Source organism: Moschus berezovskii, chromosome 20 (genome assembly GCF_049115385.1).
Source record: "Moschus berezovskii isolate FMDL1 chromosome 20, NW_MosBer_1.0, whole genome shotgun sequence".
NCBI classification, from domain to species: Eukaryota; Metazoa; Chordata; class Mammalia; order Artiodactyla; family Moschidae; genus Moschus; species Moschus berezovskii.
In genome coordinates this window covers 60,078,894-60,101,810 of record NC_142479.1, presented here as the reverse complement: position 1 = coordinate 60,101,810, position 22,917 = coordinate 60,078,894, and the positions used below count along the sequence as shown (strand labels likewise).

The 22,917-nt window shown below is 44.9% G+C and overlaps 1 protein-coding gene across 1 annotated transcript in view; it reads left to right on the top strand.

Annotated features, from left to right (window-relative positions):
• Positions 1 to 22,917, top strand: part of TEX2 (testis expressed 2) — a 113,492-nt gene that overhangs the window by 23,030 nt on the left and 67,545 nt on the right. The window lies entirely within an intron of this gene.

Genomic DNA, 22,917 nt, shown 5'->3' with positions numbered 1-22,917 from the left:
TTGTAACAACATGAATGGACCTAGAGTGTTTTATGTTAAGTGAAATGAGTCAGGGAAAGACAAATACCATATGATCTCACTTTTACGTGGACTCTAACAAATCAAACAAAACAAAACAGAAATAGATACAGAGAATAAACTAACTGGTGGTTGCCAGAGAGGAAAGGAGTATGTGATTAGCAAAATAGGAGAAGAGGATTAAGTGGTACAAACTTTCAGTTATAAAAGAAATTAAGTCATGGGGATGTAATATACAACATAAAAAATATAGTCAGTAATATTGTAATTATTTTTTATGGTGATAAAAGATTACTAGACTTATCATGGCTGTCATCTCATAATGTGTTTAAATGTCTAATCATTGCTATACACCTGAAACTAACATAGTATTGTATGTCAACTTTACTAAAAAAAAGAAAAATTAGGAAACTTTAAAAATAAAAAGTAAAAATGTATGAACCGACTTCTTCACCTGTCACTTCAGGAGGTCTAACTACCTGATTGCTTTCCTTAGGATATTCCCCACACCATATGACCTGAGCTGGCCCTTAGTCCCAGACACAGGGGGCCTGGTTATAGGGTGAAATATAGGCAGCTGTTGGCCTAAGGCTGTTTTTTCGTAAATGTGTTTTTAAGCATTGAATCACAAAATTATGAAACAGGTTTTTAGGAAGCAGTATACTTCTACCAGGGCTTCCCAGGTGGTTCAGTGGTAAAAGAATTTGCCTGCCAATGCAGGAGACATGGGTTCAGTCCCTGGGTCTGGAGGAGGAAGTGACAACCCACTCCACTATGCTTGCCTGGAAAATCCCATGGACAGAGGAGCCTGGCAGGCTACAGTCCATGGGGTCGAGAAAGAGTCAAACATGACTTAGCAGCTAAACAGCAACAGCACTTCTGCCAGTGATGCTGTGCTAAGATGCTTCAGTTGTGTCCAACTCTTTGTGACTGCATGGACTGTAGCCCGCCAGGATCCTCTGTCTGTGAGGTTTTCCAGGGAAGAATAGTGGAGAGGGTTACCATTTCCTATTCCAGGGGATCGTCCCGACCCAGAGATCGAACCTGTGTCTCTTATGTCTCCTGTTTTGACAGGTGGGTTCTTTACCACTAGCACCACCTGGGAAGGCCCCCCCAGTGATGCTGCCACCATTTGATACATTTTTTCATACGTGACATGTTACTGAAGCCCACAGTTGTTTCTGTTACCCCACATACCCAGGGTACATTGATAACCAGTGTTTGTTTAGGGCCACCATGGACAGATCCATTGCCAAAAGCTTTCCACTAGTCCTCAGACATCCTATTGTTACTGTCGCTCCTTGGCAGACAAGGAAACTGACTCTGGTCAGGGAACGAAGGGGTCTGGCCATGTGAGGAGAAGCCTGTACAGGAGCTAGTATAGAACTCTTTTCTTCCCCATACAGATGCTCTGAGGTCGACTTTATTTTTCCCATTTCGTAGATGAAAAACTGAAGCTCAGAAAGATCATGTAACCTGGCTTAGGTCACATAGCTGGTGAGGGGCCGAGCTAGGGTTTGCACACAGTCTGAATTGGAAACTTGGGTTCTTCCCACCCTACCCGGTGTCTGCCTCCCCTGCCAGAGGCCACCTGCCCCTGGCTCCCTTCTTCCCTTTGTAACTCCACCACCACCCTCCTCTTCTTCAGTATCGCCTTCGTCACTTTGCCCAGCATCTGAGCCAGTGGCCCAGCTGAGTCTATGCTGGGCCGGGTGTCATGAGCTGGGTGGGGAGTGCCACATTGAGAAGAACTGCTGTTTCAGGTACCTGGAGGGTTAATAGACTTTAAAATATTTGTGACAAACTTTATACACACAGTTACACACCCACATCTATGTACATATGTAATGTGTATGTATATATATGTGTGTGTTTGTGTATCTGTATTTATCTCCGTAGTAGAGAGTTAAACTCTATATCACCCTAGCGTTTAAAGCATAAATTTTTTAAGCATTGTGCTTTCAGCGTGGGGCTTCCCTGGTGGCTCCAGCAGTAAAGGATCTGCCTACAAAGCAGGAGATCTGGGTTTGATCCCTGGGTAGCGAAGATCCCTTGGAGAAGGGAATGGCAACCCACTCCAGTATTCTTGCCTGAGAAACCCCATGGGCAGAGGAGGCTGGCAGACTACAGTCCATGGGGTCACAAAGAGTCAGACAGGACTGAAGTGATTAACACACACACAATGTAGTTACTAGTTTGCATTTTCCTCCTCGTTTATCATGATTCTATTTGCATATTGCCCCATTTCTCTATAGTCCTTACATACTTGCCATTTGTAAGGACTGTGTTCCTGTTAGCACATATGGAAGCCTTGGTTGACCATTTGAGTTAAGCTCTTTTGGCCTGCTTGGTTGTTTTCTGCTGTAAACTGTGTTTGTTATACCATAGGAAAGTCTCTCCACCATGGAGCATATGTCCTTAATAAGATAATTGTTATCCCAGACAGGCTTTGAGGGACCTAGAACAGTAGAATATTTTATAGCCCATTCTGTGCATTATTGCAGTGTTTTGTTTTGTTTTTAAACACTTTTCAGCGCTTTCCTGAGTTGTCTTTAGACACAACCTGGGGTGGATACTCCCTGGACAGATAGGGTGAAGCTCTTGAGCTTGGTCTAGAGCCAGCACTCAGTGAACATTGCCCGGATGGAACTCTTCTTGAAGCTCAGAGCACCTGTGGAAAGCTTCTGTTGACCCGGGATCCATTGGTCTCTGCAAAAAGCTGAGCAAGGTAGTGTAGTACAGTGGTGAAGAACATGGCCTTGGAGTCCTAGCTCTGCTAATAAGTAGCTTTGTTATCTTGGAAACCACGTCTGGTCTTTTCCTTCACCTGTAAATCGTGGAAATAGTACCTACCTCTGTGGGTCGTCAGACTTAAATGAGGTATTGTCAGAACTGTACATGGAACAACAGACTGGTTCCAAATAGGAAAAGGAGTACGTCAAGGCTGTATATTGTCACCTTGCTTATTTAACTTATATGCAGAGTACATCATGAGGAACGCTGGGCTGGAAGAAGCACAAGCTAGAATCAAGATTGCCGGGAGAAATATCAGTAACCTCAGATATGCAGATAACACCACCCTTATGGCAGAAAGTGAAGAGGAACTCAAAAGCCTCCTGATGAAAGTGAAAGAGGAGAGTGAAAATGTTGGCTTGAAGCTCAACATTCAGAAAACAAAGATCATGGCATCTGGTCCCATCACTTCATGGGAAATAGATGGAAAAACAGTGGAGACAGTGTCAGACTTTATTTTTGGGGGCTCCAAAATCACTGCAGATGCTGATTGCAGCCATGAAATTAAAAGACGCTTACTCCTTGGAAGGAAAGTTATGACCAACCTTGATAGTATATTGAAAAGCAGAGACATTACTTTGCCAACCAAGGTCCGTCTAGTCAAGGCTATGGTTTTTCCCGTGGTCATGTATGGATGTGAGAGTTGGACTGTGAAGAAAGCTGATCGCCGAAGAATCGATGCTTTTGAACTGTGGTGTTGGAGAAGACTCTTGAGAGTCCCTTGTACTGCAGGGAGCTCCAACCAGTCCATTCTAAAGGAGATCAATCCTGGGTGTTCATTGGAAGGACTGATGCTGAAGCTGAAACTCCAGTACTTTGGCCACCTCATGCGATGAGTTGACTCACTGGAAAAGACTGATGCTGGGAAAGGTTGGGGGTCGGAGGAGAAGGGGACGACAGAGAATGAGATGGCTGGATGGCATCACTGACTCTGTGGACATGAGTTTGAGTGAACTCCGGGAGTTGGTGATGGACAGGGAGGCCTGGCGTGCTGTGATTCATGGGGTCGCAGAGAGTCGGACACGACTGAGCGACTGAACTGAACTGAACTGAACTGTGGGTCGTCAGACTTAAATGAGGTATTGTTGGTACGGTATTTAGAGCCATGTAAAGTGAACTGTTGTTATTGACTCACGTCCGTGTCTCTCTTGGATCTCTGTGGCTCATGGCCCTCCTTCCCTCCCAGAAATAACTCTCCTGCTTTTTAGTTGCCTGGGGCAAATACTGTTCTGTACGTAAATGATGCTCTTTATTACAGAAATGTAAATGACTGTCACAAAGTTTTTGGAGGGGAAAAAAACCCTGAATTTTCTCGAGAGAAGAATAACCACGATACATCTTTAAGTAGAATATCAGCCAAACAGGTTATTTTGAGAACAAGTGGTGATATTACCTTGGTATACTTTACTCCGTTGTATCCAGGGGGAGAGGGCAGTGTGGTTAATTAATTAATATGCCCAAAGTTTCCAGTTTATGAAGGGCTAGCCTATTTATTCTTTCTCCCAACAATCTGAGGGGGAGGGTTTCTCCATCATGACCCTCATTTTATGGATCAGAAAACCCCGACCCAGTGAGGCTTCTCCTGAATGGAGGTTCTTTCCAGGGAGCCTCAGCTGACCCAGGCAGTGCACTTTTCAGTTCAGTTCAGTTCAGTCGCTCAGTCGTGTCCGACTCTCTGCGACCCCATGAATCACAGCACACCAGGCCTCCCTGTCCATCACCAACTCCCGGAGTTCACTCAAACTCATGTCCATCGAGTCAGTGATGCCATCTAGCCATCTCATCCTCTGTCATCCCCTTCTCCTCCCGCCCCCAATCCCTCCCAGCATCAGAGTCTTTTCCAGTGAGTCAACTCGTCGCATGAGGTGGCCAAAGTACTGGAGTTTCAGCTTCAGCATCAGTCCTTCCAATGAACACCCAGGATTGATCTCCTTTAGAATGGACTGGTTGGATCTCCCTGCAGTCCAAGGGACTCTCAAGAGTCTTCTCCAGCACCACAACATAGCCTTGACTAGACGGACCTTTGTTGGCAAAGTAATATCTCTGCTTTTTAATATGCTATCTAGGTTGGTCATAACTTTCCTTCCAAGGAATAAGCAGTGCACTTTTAGGTGCTGAGTTATCTGAGTGGGATTTGATGGGATCCTAATTGCTGGATGATGGCCAGAAAGTTCTACTCCTGTTTTGGCATTTTGCTCTGGCCGAGAGGACTATCTGAGGACCCACATAAGCTAGAAGAAAAAACCCAACAATGAACTCAGCACTCATCATCTGGGAAAGGGCTGGACACTGCTGTTAGGCAATTATTGGACCTATGAAGAGGAAAATATCAAGATCACAACTTTACAGCGTTCAATTCTTTGAAATGTCAAATGGAGCCCCAATATGGCCGTCAGGTTTAAAGTGCTCTAGAATTAGATTAGACAGTGTGATTCCATGCTGTGTTCTCATATTTTTGGTTTTGAATTGCTTGTTGTGCTTATTTTCCTTGATTGGCTGAGAAACAGCCTTTTTTCTCTTGTTACTTGGTGCATCCAAGTTTCTTTTTCATTCTCCTTGTCTTTTGTCTTCTGTCTTGTTTCAGGCCTTTCGATAGCAGTGAAACAGATATTCAGGAATGGGCAGCTCTGGAGGCCCTGACTGTGGGGTCTGGGGTAAGGGTGGGGATGGGGATTGGGGAGGGTGGGATCGGCCCCAGGAGATATGGCCACAACTCACGGGGCAAACAGTGAAGACAGATGATTTAAAGATCAGGAGCAGAACTCGGTCTGATCGTGTCCTGTGCCTGCGGAAGCAGTGGGCCCACCTGTGAGTCCTCACTGAAAATATCTGAAGTAATTGATTGATTAGCCTTGGTGGAGTTTGGGCTTTATTTTCTTTCATGTTGATACACAGCAGTAATCTCTTACAAAGCAACCTGCCCCTAGGGTGACGCGTTCTGTGCAGACTGGATTAACAAGTTCCTGGTGCCCAGGAATAGCTGATACTGTGTCTCTCTCCAACTTAGTTTCCAGTGAATCCATCACCTTTTTCTGTGCATGTGTATGTTCGTGTGTGTGTATTTAAGTATATGTAATCCAAAGAATCGGAGAAGGCAATGGCAAGCCACTCCAGTACTATTGCCTAGAAAATCCCATGGATGGAGGAGCCTGGTAGGCTGTAGTCCATGGGGTCGCTAAGGGTCAGACACGACTGAGCGACTTCACTTTCACTTTCACACATTGGAGAAGGAAATGGCAACCCACTCCAGTGTTCTTGCCTGGAGAATCCCAGGGACGGGGGAGCCTGGTGGGCTTCCGTCTATGGGGTCACACAGAGTCGGACACGACTGAAGTGACTTAGCAGTAGCAGCAATCCAAAGAATAGCAAGAAGAGATAAGAAAGACTTCCTCAGTGATCAATGCAAAGAAATAGAGGAAAACAACAGAATGGGAAAAACAAGAGACCTCTTCAAGAAAATTAGAGATTCCAAGGGAACATTTCATGCAAAGATGGGCTCGATAAAGGACAGAAATGGTATGGACCTAACAGAAGCAGAAGATATTAAGAAGAGGTGGCAGGAATACACAGAAGAACTGTACAAAAAAGATCTTCACGACCAAGATAGTCACGATAACGTGATCACTGACCTAGAGCCAGACATCTTGGAATGTGAAGTCAAGTGGGCCTTAGAAAGCATCACTACTAACAAAGCTAGTGGAGGTGATGGAATTCCAGTTGAGCTATTTCAAGTCTTGAAAGATGATGCTGTGAAAGTGCTGCACTCAATATGCCAGTAAATTTGGAGAACTCAGCAGTGGCCACAGGACTGGAGGAGGTCAGTCTTCATTCCAATCCCAAAGAAAGGCAATGCCAAAGAATGCTCAAACTACCGCACAATTGCACTCATCTCACACGCTAGTAAAGTCATGCTCAAAATTCTCCAAGCCAGACTTCAGCAGTATGTAAACCGTGAACTCCCAGATGTTCAAGCAGGTTTTAGAAAAGGCAGAGGCACCAGAGATGAAATTGCCAACATCCGCTGGATCATGGAGAAAGCAAGAGAGTTTCAGAAAAACATCTATTTCTGCTTCATTGACTATGCCAAAGCCTTTGACTGTGTCGATCACAATAAACTGTGGAACATTCTGAAAGAGATGGGAATACCAGACCACCTGACCTGCCTCTTGAGAAACCTGTATGCAGGTCAGGAAGCAACAGTTAGAACTGGACATGGAACAACAGACTGGTTCCAAATAGGAAAAGGAGTACGTCAAGGTTGTATATTGTCACCTTGCTTATTTAACTTATATGCAGAGTACATCATGAGGAACGCTGGGCTGGAAGAAGCACAAGCTGGAATCAAGATTGCTGGGAGAAATATCAATAACCTCAGATATGCAGATGACACTACCCTTATGGCAGAGAGTGAAGAGGAACTCAAAAGCCTCTTGATGAAAGTGAAAGAGGAGAGCGAAAAGGTTGGCTTGAAGCTCAACATTCAGAAAACAAAGATCATGGCATCTGGTCCCATCACTTCATGGGAAATAGATGGAAAAACAGTGGAAACAGTGTCAGACTTTATTTTTTTGGGCTCCAAAATCACTGCAGATGCTGATTGCAGCCATGAAATTAAAAGACGCTTGCTCCTTGGAAGGAAAGTTATGACCAACCTTGATAGCATATTAAAAAGCAGAGACATTACTTTGCCAACCAAGGTCGGTCTAGTCAAGGCTATGGTTTTTCCCGTGGTCATGTATGGATGTGAGAGTTGGACTGTGAAGAAAGCTGATCGCCGAAGAATCGATGCTTTTGAACTGTGGTGTTGGAGAAGACTCTTGAGAGTCCCTTATACTGCAAGGAGATCCAACCAGTCCATTCTAGAGGAGATCAATCCTGGATGTTCATTGGAGGGACTGATGCTAAAGCTGAAACTGCAATACTTTGGCCACCTCATGCGGCGAGTTGACTCACTGGAAAAGACTCTGATGCTGGGAAAGGTTGGGGGCGGGAGGAGAAGGGGACGACGGAGAATGAGATGGCTGGATGGTATCACCGACTCTGTGGACATGAGTTTGAGTGTACTCCGGGAGTTGGTGATGGACAGGGAGGCCTGGCGTGCTGTGATTCATGGGGTCGCGGAGAGTCAGACACGACTGAGCGACTGAACTGAACTGAATGCATTCCTGATATTCTGAGTTGATTTAGACCAGTGAGTCTCAATTCTATGGTAGATACTGGGGTTGGGGCAGGGGTGCATGCATACTTAAGGGAATTTTTTCAAATTAAATGTCTTCTATTTCCTCCTCCATTGTGTTAGACCCCAAGATGAGGAGGAATGGCTGAGTCATCTGCGTGCTGATGTTTCCTAGGATTCTCTGGCAGAGCTCCCCTCTGCCCCATCCCAAGGTGCATCTGCCTTTGAGAGCTGGCATTAAGAAGGTGATCAGGGCTGGCTGATCAGTTGTCCCACCACAGACTGCTGCTCTGAGCTGGACTGACCGAGGCTGATGGTTCCAACCTGGATCTGCAAAGGAACCCACAGCAGCCAGGGCACCATGTTCAGCATTTCAAAAGGCTTCACAGAAACTACACCTTTACCCAGGAAAAGGACGCACAAACTACCCAAAACATCAAGTTTCCTTGTTTTTGTTGGGAATTGCAAGTCTGTATGGTTTCATGCCAATGCCAAGTTCTGATTGGCTGTGAATGACATAATAGGAATTTCTGAGACAGGATTGGTCTGACTCTAGACATTGTTACTAGAGCTGGCATCAGGCATCATTCCCCAAACCGAACATGCTCAATACCTTTAGAATGAGATTGACCTTGAATACGAGTGCCCTTACTATCCAAATTAAGCAACCAATTGTTTCTTGTTTACTTAGCTGTGCTTATCATTATCTCACCTGTAGCAATGATTTGATTTCATAACATTATCATGAACCCTTTGTAAATGTGGATTGTTGGGTAAAATTTGGATCCGTATTGAAATGGAACAATAGTACATGGAATCGATCAATTACTGTTAAACATCATTTGTTAGAATCTTGTGGCCAGCCTGGGGAAGAGACAGAAAAAAAGGTTAGTAAAACAGCAGGTCTCATTTAGTGCCCTCATTTTAAAAATGATCCTTTTAACCAGCTTTGCACTAAAAGCTAAGATAATTTACAGTGAAGCACTGACTATTAATACTTAGTCTCTGGAGCCTCCTGGGATCCTGTTGGTTGTATGTTTTGCGTAGATATGTTTGATGTATACACATCATACCACATTCTGCTTTTTCATTTTGTATTATAATGTATAGACCTTCCCAGTTTTCTGCTTTGCTCCTATGTTTGTCATTCTTAATGGTCACAGCTGTCTGAAATAAACCTGAGGTCAGACTGAACTCAGTCTATCTCAAGTGATTGAGAAGTCTGTCTGTTTGATCTTTGGCTGGTGGGGTCAACTCCGGCCAAGTCTGTGTGGGTGAAAAAGATGTGCTCATGCTTGCTGGGATGCTGAGAATACTAGCTTACATACGCTGAATGTTCTTTTGTTTTTTTTGTTTTATAAATTTTTTGGTGGCATCTCATGTGGGATCTTAGTTCCCTGACCTGCGATCGAACCTACTCTGTGTATTGGAAGCACAGTCTTAACCACTGAATCACCAGGGAAGTCTTTTGAATGTTATTTCTTAATTTTTCCAGCAGCGCCTGTGAGGTAGGCACTATTATCACCATTTTATTTACATATGAGAAAAAAGAGGCTTTTTGCAGTGAGTTGTCCACAGTCACACGCCGGTAAGAAGCAGTGGACCAGAGATCCGAAGCTGGATCTCTTCAATGCCAGAGTTCTCAACCAGGTTTTTCTGTGCTCCATGGGGCTCATCCATTTCTCAGCTCACTTTAGAAAACTAACCACTTTCCACCTTAATCCTCACAACAAATACTTTTGTTAATGTGTCCTCGAGTCACAGAGGCTTAATATTAAAACAATATGAAGTAAATGCTGCAGGCAAGCAGGAGCCCCGGAGATGCTCCCATCAATGTTGGGCATGATTTTGGCTATAAATAGCTTTTGGGGTGGTTTTGGCTATAAATAGCTTTTTCCCCCCTGACCTTAAAACCTAGTCCCCCTGAGCGTGGCCACCAGGTTCCTAAACATGCTAAAATTAGACATTATCTGTGTGCCCTGCTCCATTCTGCAGACACAATAACAAGTTTCCCACATTCTCCCCGATGCCGTTTCCTGTGGCAATGCTTGGAAATCCTTGCAGCAGTCTCTCCTGCCCGCAGTGGTCCCGGGAGGAGGCGTTCCTCTGTCACCTGGACTCCTGTGTGTCTGGGGCTCGCAGACCCAGTTCCTCTGTACTTTTCCAGGTGCTTGCTTCTGTTGAATGAGGAAATTTCACACATGAATTAAAGCACTCATGTCCTTGGGCGGGATTGGAAACTGGAGTTCAGACTCTAGAAGACTTCTTGGGGCAGAGGGGTGAAAAGTGTCTGGATTTACCCCCTGGGCCTTTGGCTTCCTAGTCTCTAAAATTGCCTTTTTCTGGAGTGTGGCCTTCATTCTAGGGTCCTGACATTATCTGAGCTCAGAATGTGTTTTTCTTTTGTTCAGCTGCTAAGTCATATCTGACTCTTTGTGACCTTGTGAACTGCAGCACACCAGTCTCCTCTGTCCGCTATCTCCCAGGGTTTGCGCAAACTCATGTCCATTGAGTTGGTGATGCTGTCTAACCATCTCATCCTCTGCCACCCCCCTTCTCCTTTTGCCTTCAGTCTTTTGAGTGAATTATAAATAGTGGTTCTGTATAGTTTGGAAAACATGTACCATAGAGGTTATATTGTGGACTGCCTAAGTTTTGTGGGCCTATGAACCTATTTCCCATTTATTTTCCTTCAGGATAAATGGATTTGGAATTTCAGACATTTGATTTACTGATGAACTTTTGGAACTCAGTCTCCTTTTGGTTGAGAATTTACTGTCTTTGGTTATTTGGGTGGTGTTAATGTTGTAGGAGGTCACCTGAGGGGCTGGAGCTGTCCAGAAGGAAGTAGGGGTTCAATTCAGGTACCACTGCCTTCATGGAATATGCTAGGATTTGACAAGTCAGAGGAGAGAGGGGAAGGCATGTCCAGTATGGGGTGCTTCAGAAATGGAGGTGGAAGGAGGATGGTTTTCATGTGAGCCAGTGCCTCCTACACCCAACCAGAATATTGGGAACACTTTACAGTAACTGGAAATAAGGTTGAGTAGACAGAGGGGCCGGAGAAGGCATTGGCAAGCCACTCCAGTACTCTTGCCTGGAAAATCCCATGGATGGAGGAGCTTGGTGGGCTGCAGTCCGTGGGGTCGCTAGGGGTCAGATATGACTCAGCGACTTCACTTTCACTTTTCACTTTCACACATTGGAGAAGGAAATGGCAACCCACTCCAGGGTTCTTGCCTGGAGAATCCCAGGGACGGGGGAGCCTGGTGGGCTTCCGTCTATGGGGTCACACAGAGTCGGACACGACTGAAGTGACTTAGCAGCAGCAGCAGCAGCAGACAGAGGGGCTGGGGCATATTGGGTCCTGAAGGCCAGGGAGATTAGATGAGACACAGAAACATGATAGGATTTTGAGTAAAATGGTGACATGATGAGAGTCGTATTTTAAAGAAAACTAGTCTGGTAGCCCCTGGTGGCTCAGAGGTTAAAGCGTCTGCCTCCAATGCGGGAGACCCGGGTTCCATCCCTGGGTCGGGAAGATCCCCTGGAGAAGGAAACGGTAACCCACTCCAGTATTCTTGCCTGGAGAATCCCATGGATGGAGAAGCCTGGTTAGGCTACAATCCACGGGGTCGCAAAGAGTCGGACACGACTGAGCGACGGAACCGAACCGAACCGAGTCTGGTAGCAGAATGTCATGTGGGCTGGAGACTGGGGCAAGGGGTGAAGTCAGAAAGAAATGCTGAGGTGTGAGGTGGGAGTCTACAGGACTTGGAAAACTGAAGAGAAGAGGTTTGGAGGGTAAAGAAGAGAAGACTCTCTTGATTGGGGGCCTTGGTTGGAAGAGCAGTGGTTCCTTGATGGATGGAAGGGACTTAGTGGGCCAGGGTGGGGTGGGCAGGAATGAGGTGGGTCCCTTGGGTTTAGAATTAGGCTTCTTTGGTCCCAGACAGAGTCTGTGTGTGGGTGGAGAAGAGATAAGAATGGGTAGAAGAATCTCTCTCCAGGGAATGGGAATAGTGATTGGTGTGGATAGATGGATATGGGAGACAAGATAACAACTCATACTGCCTTCCTGGTGAGTTGGGGGCAAGGCTATGTGCTCAGACGGAGAAAGGAGGGAGACAAAATTGGAGGCCTGGATGGGAGACAAGGCCTGGAATCACACCAGTGGGGGATCTGACTAGGAAATCAGTGCGTTAATTCAGGAATTTCCTGGGAACAGCAAGGACATAGGCCAGGTCTGCATGCCACAGCCGCCTCCTGGCTGGGGTCTGCAGCATCCATGTCCTTGCTGCCCCCAACCCTGCCAGCTCCATACCCTCCCTGGCTGGGGTCGAGATCCCTGGCAGCAGGAGTGACTCGGGCCCTGGTGTGGATGTCTCACAGGCAATAGATAGGAATGCTGATGACTTAAAGAGGGTGGTGCAGATAGTGGTTTGGTCTGAAAGTACAGATGGTGGTTTGGTCTTGAAAACGAGGCCAGCCCTTTTCTTACTTTGCTGCTCCTCTCCATTAAAAAAAAAGCCAGGCAGAATAGAAGGCATATGGTGTTTTGTGAGAGAGGCAGGGAGTTGTGTCCCTGGGGGCCTCTTCAGGGCACTGTAGAAGTGAGGGCGGGAGCTGGTGTGGGATGAATCCACAGGAGGGAGAAGCCAAGAGGTTGTGCTGGAAGGGACGTCTGTGCAAAGTAAGAACAAAGGAAGCAGTGGGGTAGAGAGCCTGATGGGAGTTCTGTCCTTACCACAGCTGGCGCAGAGGCAACCCTTTTGTACAGTGTGGCACTGGGGATGTGGGGGTGGAGGGGGGGATGGATAAGGGATGCCTGAGGAAGCCAGACTGACACATGTCCTCTGTTGCCACAGCACACCCAGGTGCTGCTAATCTGCATCTCATTCTTAGCGGACTCAGGCCACTCTCCACCTGTAACCAGAGATAAGGGATGTTTCTATAGCTGGGCTAAGCAAGACAAGTCCGGAAGGTCTAGAAGTGTTTGTTAATGTGAGATGAACTGTTGCAATATTATTAGAAAAGTATTTGGACTTAATTGCCTTAGGCACATTAGTCCAAGTGTACTTAGCTTGAGCACTGGCCAAGAATTTCTCTGATGCAAAATGGAAAAGTAGGACTCTAAGGAGGTTCTTTTCCATGGCAATTGAATTATAGACTCACAGACTGATACAATTTAGAGCTTTCTGGAAAATTCCTTAAAAACAATGGAGGACCCTCTCTCCCCTCGCCCTGGTTTACAGCGAAAGAACCCAAGGTCCTAGGAGGTGAAGGGAGTACTTGAATTTTTCCTCTCCAAATCATACTAGTCAACCAGAAAACCTAGTTTTCATATCTATTGACTGTTTAGTTTCACATGGAAAAAGTATTTTTGATTAATTCTTCATAAGTTGAAGAAAGTCTCTGAGAACTTAAAGAAATTAGCCTTTCTTTTTCAGTGAGAAACAATACTTTTCATACATGCACCAATAGATTTAATCTTGATCCAGGGCAGTAAAATCTGCTTAAGTGTAATACTTACATCAGAATTTTATTTACAGGTAAAGAAACTGAGGCCTGAAGAAGACAGTGTTTTAAAAATCAGGTTTAAGAAGTCTGTGTGAGTGTGTCTGTAGGGGAGAGCAGTGGGAGTGAAAGGAAGTGGAGAGGAGGAGATGGGAGAAGGTGGCAGGAAGGAGGGCTTCCCAGACGTGGGGTGTGTGCTGGCCCTTAGAGACTGGACAAGCTGACTGTGGAGACTTAGTTTTCTCATGGGTAAGGTGTGGGGATGAGTGGCTAGTATTAATACAACTAGATATTCTGATATTAATGTTTTATTTTAAAAATTGACATACACTTATTACATGTAATATCCCCCCCCCCAAGATTATGAAAGTAGTTGGAATTACCTAGAAAGTAGAAAATAAAAATTACTGATAAGCCTGTTACATGGAGAAAATTAGCATTAATGCCCCTCCAGTCCTTTTTTTGCCTGGTGTGTGTAGGTGTGAACATTATTGAGGTACTTAATAGTTACTGCAGAATTGGTTTCAGAGAAGTTTTTGCTGATTATGTGCCAATATAATAGAGGGTTTGTCTCAACATACCCTTGACATCATACCATGTTACATTTTAATGATGAAATTTGATGACCAAAATTGTTTCATTGATTTGTTTCTTGATTCTTTGTTGTATGTAGTCAGTTGAACTTTTTTGCTGTTGGCCTTTTGAACTTTTGGGTGAATTGGCTGTTCCTGTACTTGGGAAGTATCTCTTGATGATGTCTTCCTAAAGTTGACCGTTGAAGACCTTAAGCAAGACTATTAGAAAGTCCTTATAAGCAGAAGTTTCACTCTGTCCGTTGGAATACGTTTTTCTTACAGGGATGAATTCGTGGTCTGTGGTTAAAATTTGACTTCCTAACCATTTGGAATTTACCTTTAAGGTTTGACCTGGTGGTCCAGTGGTTAAGACTCTGTGCTTCCACTGCAGGGGGTGCAGGTTCGGTCCCTAGTCAGGAACCCAAGATCCTGCATGCCTCAAGGCATGATCAAAAAATCACTTTTTTTTTTTTTTTCAAAAAATCACTTTAAAAAATGTTTGATTTTAAAATAAAAGGAACGATTGGTGAAATGTATACAGGACTTCTCTTATGCAACTTTCTGAGCATCTATAATTATTTCAAAATAAAGTTTAAAAAAATCAAAGAGTATTAAAACTTGGGCTCCCTCCTGTAACTGAGCTTGATAATTCTGACTGGAAGGGACCATGGGCAGAGGGAAGGAGCAATATATGACAACAGACCCAAAGCCAGACAGTAGTTGGGAAACTGCTTTTGTTGTTGTTTTTCATTGGGGAATAATCTCAGACTTTAAATGGTTGTGAGAGTTCCCTGGCGGTCCAGTGGTTAGAACTCTGAGCTTTCACTGCCGAGGGCCTGAGTTCAGTCCCTGGTCAGGGAACTAAGATCCCACAAGCCACACAGTGTGGCCATAAATAAATCAGTTCAGTTCAGTTCAGTCCAATTGCTCAGTCGTGTCTGACTCTTTGCGACCCTATGAACTGCAGCACACCAGGCCTCCCTGTCCATCACAAACTCCCGGAGTCCACCCAAACCCATGTCCATTGAGTCGGTGATGCCATCCAACCATCTCATCCTCTGTCGTCTCCTTCTCCTTCTGCCCTCAATCTTTCCCAGCATCAGGGTCTTTTAAAATGAGTCAGTCCTTTGCATCAGGTGGCCAAAGTATTGGAGTTTCAGCTTCAACATCAGTCCTTCCAGTGAACTCCCAGGACTGATCTCCTTTAGGATGGACTGGTTGGATCTCCTGGTTGCAAAGAAGAAAACTGTCTAAGGAACTCCATTTACTCTTTGTCAGATTCACCCCCTTATTAACCTTTGACCCGATGAGCTCTTGAGAAATGTGCTCTTTTGTGACCACAGTCACTACCTTCTGCTCATCCTCCTGGATTTTCAGCACCACAGTCTCCCAGGTTCCAGGCACTCACCTGAACAAAACTATTTACATCCAGGCTGCAGACTTCCCAAGAACCTACAGTGGTTCTGTTTCCTAAGATTTAAATATAAATCCAAGTACTTAGGCTTCAGAGGCATTGAGCAATTGGTTCCCTGCCTCTAAAATCAAATATTAATCTTCCTTTCATGCCTCCAGTACAGCCCTTCAGCTATAGCCGACCCAGTCGTTTAGCAACTGTCTTGTTCTATCTTGATTGACTTGTTTTCATCTCAGTGTCTTTCCATATGCTGCTGTTTCATATCCGGCATATTATTTTGTTCACATCTCTTCCTTCTAAGTCACATAACATGGTTTTTCTGCTTAAAAAAAAATTCCCAGACTTCTTTATTCTATTAGCGCCGTCTGATTTGGGCATATCTACCCTGAGTTTTCATTACTTCAGGTTTGTATTGTTTTGAACTTTCATATAGATGTCACAATATAACATCTGTTGTCTCCTTGAGATCTCCCCACCCCCGCCCTCCCCCCGTGGATGGCATCGGGATTATATTTTATAAACCTCCGTAGGCCTCATGTGGTTGTGCTGAAGGTGTGACCTGGTTTTGAAAGAGTTACTGCATTTGGATTTCATTACCAGTAGAACCATCCAGCAATCTATAAAGCAAAATTCTCATTACATTGATGCTTCTGAACCCCTTTTTCCTTCAGGGATGTGGCCCTCTTCCCGGGTGGACTTTCCTCAGAGAAGGTGTAAAAGTCTGTGCACTGGCTGCAGAGGGTGAAGCTGTTGTGTGTTAATCTATCAACCTTGTGTTGTGTTGTTCTACTAGGTTGGAAGAGACTTTGAGTCAGTCTGGGAACCTAATAACTGATGGCATAGGAGTTCCAGGTTTCTCACAGTCAAGGTCTGAGTGCCTTGTGAGGATGCCTGTGCTGGTAGTAGGGTACTATCTTTTCTCTTTCTTCTCTCTTTTTAAATGAAGCTAAGGCTAGCACTAGTTCATTATCTACAATGTCAATATTGATTTTTGTTTGTAAGGTGGAGTATTAACAGATTAGAATCTGTTGGCTGCTGGCAGTTCTCAGCTGTTTCATTGAATTTAAATGAATCAAGGGATGGCTATTAAGATGTACTTGAGATTTTTAGGCTACATCAGACCTGCCTATACTACTTGTTCTTGACCAGATTCACCACTTCCTCTGCAGCATCAAGGTGGAAAAAATGAGTCCTGAGGCCCTTCTCTACTTTTCATAAAACCAAATCCTATTAAAAGTTTGCACAGATAAGAGATGTTAGGACATTCTCTGCAATACAATGCAGCTTGACTCTTTTCCTCTGCCAAGAGATGCTTTGGAATTAAGACTATTGACTGACACAACCCATGCTAGCAGATAGTGCCCATACATCATATGTCCAAGTGCAAGCTTGTCCAGAGACGGCAAATATCTTAGCGGGCCAAATTTTACAAAGATGAAGAATTTTCACAATGATCTTGAAGGATTAGGGATGCTCCTGAGAAATGAGGCATGTTCCAAACCAGGCTTACCTCTTAAGGTGCTGTGTTATTGTGCCCTCTACATCTGGAGACAAGTTTAATTGTCAATCACAATTGCTCATTTCCCTCCTCTTTTTCCTTCCTCCAGCACTTCCTCTAACCTAGTATATGACTGAGAAGTTAATAATAATAATGTTGATGTTGATAATAATAACGGCCACATTACTGTTTGACTGTTCTAATGTGAGAGGACCGAGGAGATGAGTTGCTGATGAGTGGGTGGCCTGGAAGGAACTCTTCTCTTCATGGCTCTGTGAGATCCCGAGATTGAATTATTTCAAATACAGCTAGAGGCAGGAAGGGCAGTTATTAATAGCAAACTAGTCCACAAAACTCACAGAAAACAAACCTATCAGATTCAGAGAGGTTGTTATATCCAAGTTAATAAATGCCAACAGTGAGCTTGAAAGAGTTCTTCATTTTTCATTGTACAATCTGATTTATTGTTGATTGGCTTTCGTGGACTAACTAATGATGATAACCTTTTTGAGTGACTAGAAATAAAATACATTTCATGGATGTTTGCTATTCTAACTGACTTCATTGAGGTTGATATCATGGAGTTCGTGATATCCATGGCAGGGCATGTTGGGAGGGCAGTTGGCTACCAGCTTCTTGTTGAGGCCTTCGTTGTTTCTGAATTCAGGTTAGATGGGAGCCATTGATTTGCTCCTTATTTTTAGACTAAATAGACATGATCCTGCATCAATGCTGGGGCGAGAAACCCTTATTAGAGGCTTTCTCAGTCTTAGAGCTATGAACATCTTTACAAGGCATAGTAAATTTACTGGAGACTTACAGTGAAGACTTTAATCAAGACCCATCCCCAGAATGGTTCAAGATACTCTGCTTCCTTGAAACAGACCTGACTAAGGTTCAGAGAGCATTTGGCTCTAAATAACTTCCCCACCTGCTAAAAGTATGAGAGCATAAATGAATGCATTTGCATTTATTATCTTAGAACATAACCACATGGTGGTATAAACACTAAAGTACAATGTGAGCTTTTTGAATTGTTTTAGTCAGCATAAGTGGTTCAGAGTATTATATTTCACTCTAAAGTTGTGACTGGTGAAATTAACGTTATTTTTTAATTATTGTTGTTCAGTTGCTCAGTCGAGTCTGACTCTTTGTGACCCCATGGACTGCAGCACGCCAGGCTTCCCTGTCCTTCACCATCTCCTGGAGCTTGCTCAAACTTATATCCATTGAGTCAGTGATGCCATCCAACCTTCTCATCCTCTGTCATCCCCTTCTCTTCCTACCTTCAACCTTTCCCAGCATCAGTCTTTTCTAATTAGTCGGCTCTTTGCATTAGGTGGCAAAAATATTGGAGCTTTAGCTTGAGCATCAGTCCTTCCAACAAATATTCAGGGTTGATTTCCTTTTGGATTGACTGGTTTGATCTCCTTGTAGTCCGAGGGACTCGAAGAGTCTTATGATAAAATATAAATAACTTAAAATTTACCATCCTGTTTATAAGTGTACCACTCAGTAGCGAAAGTATATTCACATTGTTATGCAACTGATCTATAGACTTCTTTCATCATACACAGCTCTATATCTATTACAAAACAACTCCCTGCTTCCTACTCCCCAGCCCCTGGTAACTGCCATCCTACTTTCTGTTTATTTGAATTTGAGTACTTTAGATAGCTCACAAAATGGAATCGCACAGTATTCATCTTTCTGTGATTGGCTTCCTTCACTTAGGTTAATGGCCTCGAAGCTCTCAGATCTAAGTGAGGGCCATTTGCCTCTGGTTCACCTACTCCCAGGTAGATGTAGCCCTTTGACGTCCCAGCTCATTGGGGAACACTCTCCAGTTGGGCTCCACCTCAGCCAGCCCTGAACTACTATTTCTGCTCAGAAGATCAATAAAACGAAGGTTCCAATTTGGCAGAATCATCCACTGTTTTGAGGGGAAGAGCTGTTTCTGTAGGGCTCATCTCTCTGAGGTTCTTTCTTCCTTCTGGCCTCGTGATTCTTGATTCAGTTGTTGAAGCTTCAGTGCTTTTCAGTTGGTTTTTTTTTTTTTTTTTTTTCAATTGTTTGTTGTTTTCAGCAGAATGGTGGGCCTGAAAAATAGAACCTGTTTTCCCAGATACCAGAATTCTGACCTCTGGTGTTTATCAACATCACCTAGCTCTTGCACCCCAATCCATTCTGGGGCTGGATGGGGTTCATATTTAGCGTACTTTGCTCATGACCAAATCAGGTATGTTTTGTTTAAACATACCTCTGGCAGGAAATCATCCTAATTGACAGTGGAAGCTTTAGGCCCTCCCCTCACAAGACTCAAAATCAGTGTTAAAACCCAAGGTCTTGTGCTGGTGGCTTTGGAAAAAGGAGACCTGGTGAGAGAGAAATGACCTTTATTGACATTTCGGTTCCTGAGAGCTTGAGAAAAGGTTGTCCTCATTTATTTATTTTGAGTCCGGTTATAATTGTTGAGATAGTAGAGTGCAGGAGGCTACGTTTTTATGATGCTAGATTATCAGATGGATAACGAATTCTTATTTCCCAACCGTGCTGGTCACATGCTAGCTGTTGAGAACCACGCTCTCAGCTCCTGAGAGAGCAGGTCATGCCGGTGCATGGAGGGCCGTACCAAGGCCAGGACAAGCAGGAATAACAAGCGTGCATGACACGCTTGAGGAGGCAGATCGCTGTGGTGGCGAATCAGGGCATGAGTGTCAAAGGCCCATGTCTGACCGGCTCCCCACCCCCTCCTCATTCACTGCTGTGTCCTTGGCGCAGTCACGTAAAGTACCTGGACAGCAGTCAGGTGCTTTTTCCCTTGACCTTGGCTGTAGGAAGGTCAGTTTTATTGGCCCCAGCCGCCAGCCCATGAAGGATGGAGGGAGGGGGCTTGAAGGACTCCCTAGGAGGAAGAGGGAGCAGCCACGTGGTGATCAGGTTTGTCTAGAACCCAGTCCATGGACTCTGGTTCCAGGACACACAGTTATCCCCAGTTTGGGTCCTTGAAGCAGTCTTTGTTTATCTGACTTAGCCCCCTCATTTGAAGATGAGCAAAAAGGGCTGTAAGGTTTTCTTATTTCGAAAACGGAGCAGTGCTGCTTTAGCCTCATGTGGCTTGTTTTAGTAAAACCTAATTTGGGCGAGTTTATTCCAGACCTCTGAAGCTGCTGCTTGAGCCCTAGAGAAGGACCCACCTAGAGAAGGTGAGCCAGCACCCAGCTCTTCAGGAGGCCCAGCTCAGGCCCAGATGGCTGACACAGGCCACTCAAGATGGCTGTTCTCTTGCTCTCTGTACTTCCCCTGCTCTACCAGTGCCTGCTTCACCTACACCTACTCACAGGACTGACCCACCTGCATACTTGCCCCAGGCCCCAGCTAGTGACTGTTCTTATCAAAAGGGGCGCTAAGGGGCATGCCCTGCTGCTAGTTTCCCTGGTTACCAATGAGCAAACCTGATGTCAATTCCCCCTATAACCAGCTCGCTCACCACCCACTGCACATGGTGGATTTCGCTCCAGAACCTTGCTTCAGACATATAAACTCCCCCATCCATTAAACCATTGATGCCTTCATCACTGAGTCTGGGTTGTTTCTTCTTCGGTCTTGAAGCTGGGTGAGTATAGCATTGTAGGCCTGCAGGGTGCAGCCCAACAAGATCTTAAGACAATCTAGTCAGATCAGCTGAGGTTCCTGTAAAGTCAGGAGGCCTGACTACGTGTTGGAGGGTTGGGCAGATGGGCCCCTAATGTCCCTGTCTGGTTGCTGAGACCACAAGCCTCTGGAAACACTATTGTTGGCCCTTCTGGACTGGGCCTGACTTTGCCTGCAGATTCCCAAACCATCTCACCTCAACTCCAGAAGAGCCTCTCCACTCTTGCTCCCCAGATGACTGACTTACCCTGTTCAGCCCCCAGTCATGCTCTCTATATTTGCACCTGTGCCTACTGTCACTTTTACTACCAGCCTCAGAGTAGCAGAGCCTTTCAGATCATCCTTTATGTTATTAAAGCAATTGAAATAGCTTATTTTTCAGCCTACTGAGAATTATCAAAAACCAAACTTTCTTTTTAAATTACCTCTATAATTTTATTTTAAAATTATCCTTGTAAAAGTGAAAGTTGCTCAGTCATATCCGATTCTTTGCCACCCCATGGACTATACAGTTCATGGAATTCTCCAGGCCAGAATACTGGAGTGGGTAGCCTTTCCCTTCTCCAGGGGATCTTCCCAACTCAGGGATCAAACCCAGGTCTCCCGCATTGCGGGCGGATTCTTTACCAGCTGAGCCACAAAGGAAGCCCAAGGATACTGGAGTGGGTAGCCTATCCCTTCTCCAGCGGATCTTCCCGACCCAGGAATTGGACTGGGGTCTCCTGCATTGCAGGCGGATTCTTTACCAACTGAGCTGTCAGGGAAGCCCCTATAAAAGTAGGTGACCGTTAAAATGAAAAATGTGTTTTGTACCTGGTATTTTTCTTCTTCCTAAGCCAACAAACATGTTGGCTTTGAGATAACAGGGAAGGATTGTCCTGGACCTGCGACTGTGTCTTTCTAGCTTACTGCCAGCTCCTGGATTTGAGTGTTTTGTCTGATCAGTAGAAATCATTCTTTTTTCTTGGCTGCTGTGGGGAGAGGAGAGCCTGAGCATCATGAAGGAGCTTTGGCAAAACTCTGCTGAAAAGTTTTTATGAAAGTAATTTCTCTCAAGTGTTGATACTGTAGAAATCGGTAGTTTGAGATGTATCTTTGTTGTGACTGGGCTGTTGAACTGTATTCCTTGTCATCACTGGATTATTTCCTGTTTCTGAGAAATAGTTTTTCCTGCCCTCCCTCTCCTCCCCACCCTGATTTTTCTCCCCCGTCACCTCCAAACACACACAGGTTTACTTTTTCTCTTGTTTTGGTGGTCTCAGTTACTAGCATTTTGAACCTGAATATTTGGTAGAAGACTTAAATACAGGAGTTCTTCAAATTAAAGGAGCAGGCAGCATAATGTTGACTCTATAGCAGATTACCAGGGTAAGTGTCAGATTGGGTTGTGTACTATTACCTGTAAAGATAACGTAAGAGTTTGAGGTTTGGAAAGTCTCAAAGTCATTGGGCCCTCATTTGACAGATAAAGATTCTGAGACCCAGAGAGGTCTTGGCTTGTTCAAAGTCCCACTGAGTCAGATGGAGAAGGATCAAGTGTCAGAAGCCTTGTTTCCTAGCCCCAAGGCTGCCCTTTCCTCTCTTCCATGATGCCTCGCTCGTGCTGGCCCTCACCCCCAACACCCACCCTCCGTCCTGGATGTGGAGAATAGACTCATGTGTCAGGACACACCATGCCCATGCTCATCTTCATGCCTTCGTTCCTTCTTTCTAGTCAGGCCTATCCTGCCACAGCCTGCCATCAGTTTAAAGGAGCAGGCAGGTGTCCTACCTCCCACGCTGCTCTCACCCTCCTCAGAAGGCCTGCAGGTCACTCCTCAAGTGATGGTGATAGTCGTGCTTTCCAGATGGTGGTGTTCATTTCCTTCTGGTACCTGTCATAATGCCTGGTTTCCTATAAATGGGCCTTAAGTGAATGGGGAGTGGGGGACAGTACAATGCACTGGGTGTCACAGATAGGCTTGGCTTCTTTTGCTTTGCTGCCCAGCTTTTCAGGTGTCTCTTATCTCTACAGCGACTAAGCAGTGTCACCTCCGTGTCTCTCATTCCAGCTCTTAGCAGAGTTCTCAGTTGGTGGTAGGTTTCAGTATTGAGACTTCATTTTCCTGCCCTTGGATTCAGCTGAAAATATAACTTTGCTTTATCGTGAAGTCTTAGAAATGGCCATGTCTTTGTGGCTGCCTAAATACTCAGGCCTTAGGGTACCTACCCTTTGGGGAATAAGCCAGCCGGTCACAGCAATTAGTTTGCAGATGTCCCTTGCCACCCTTGG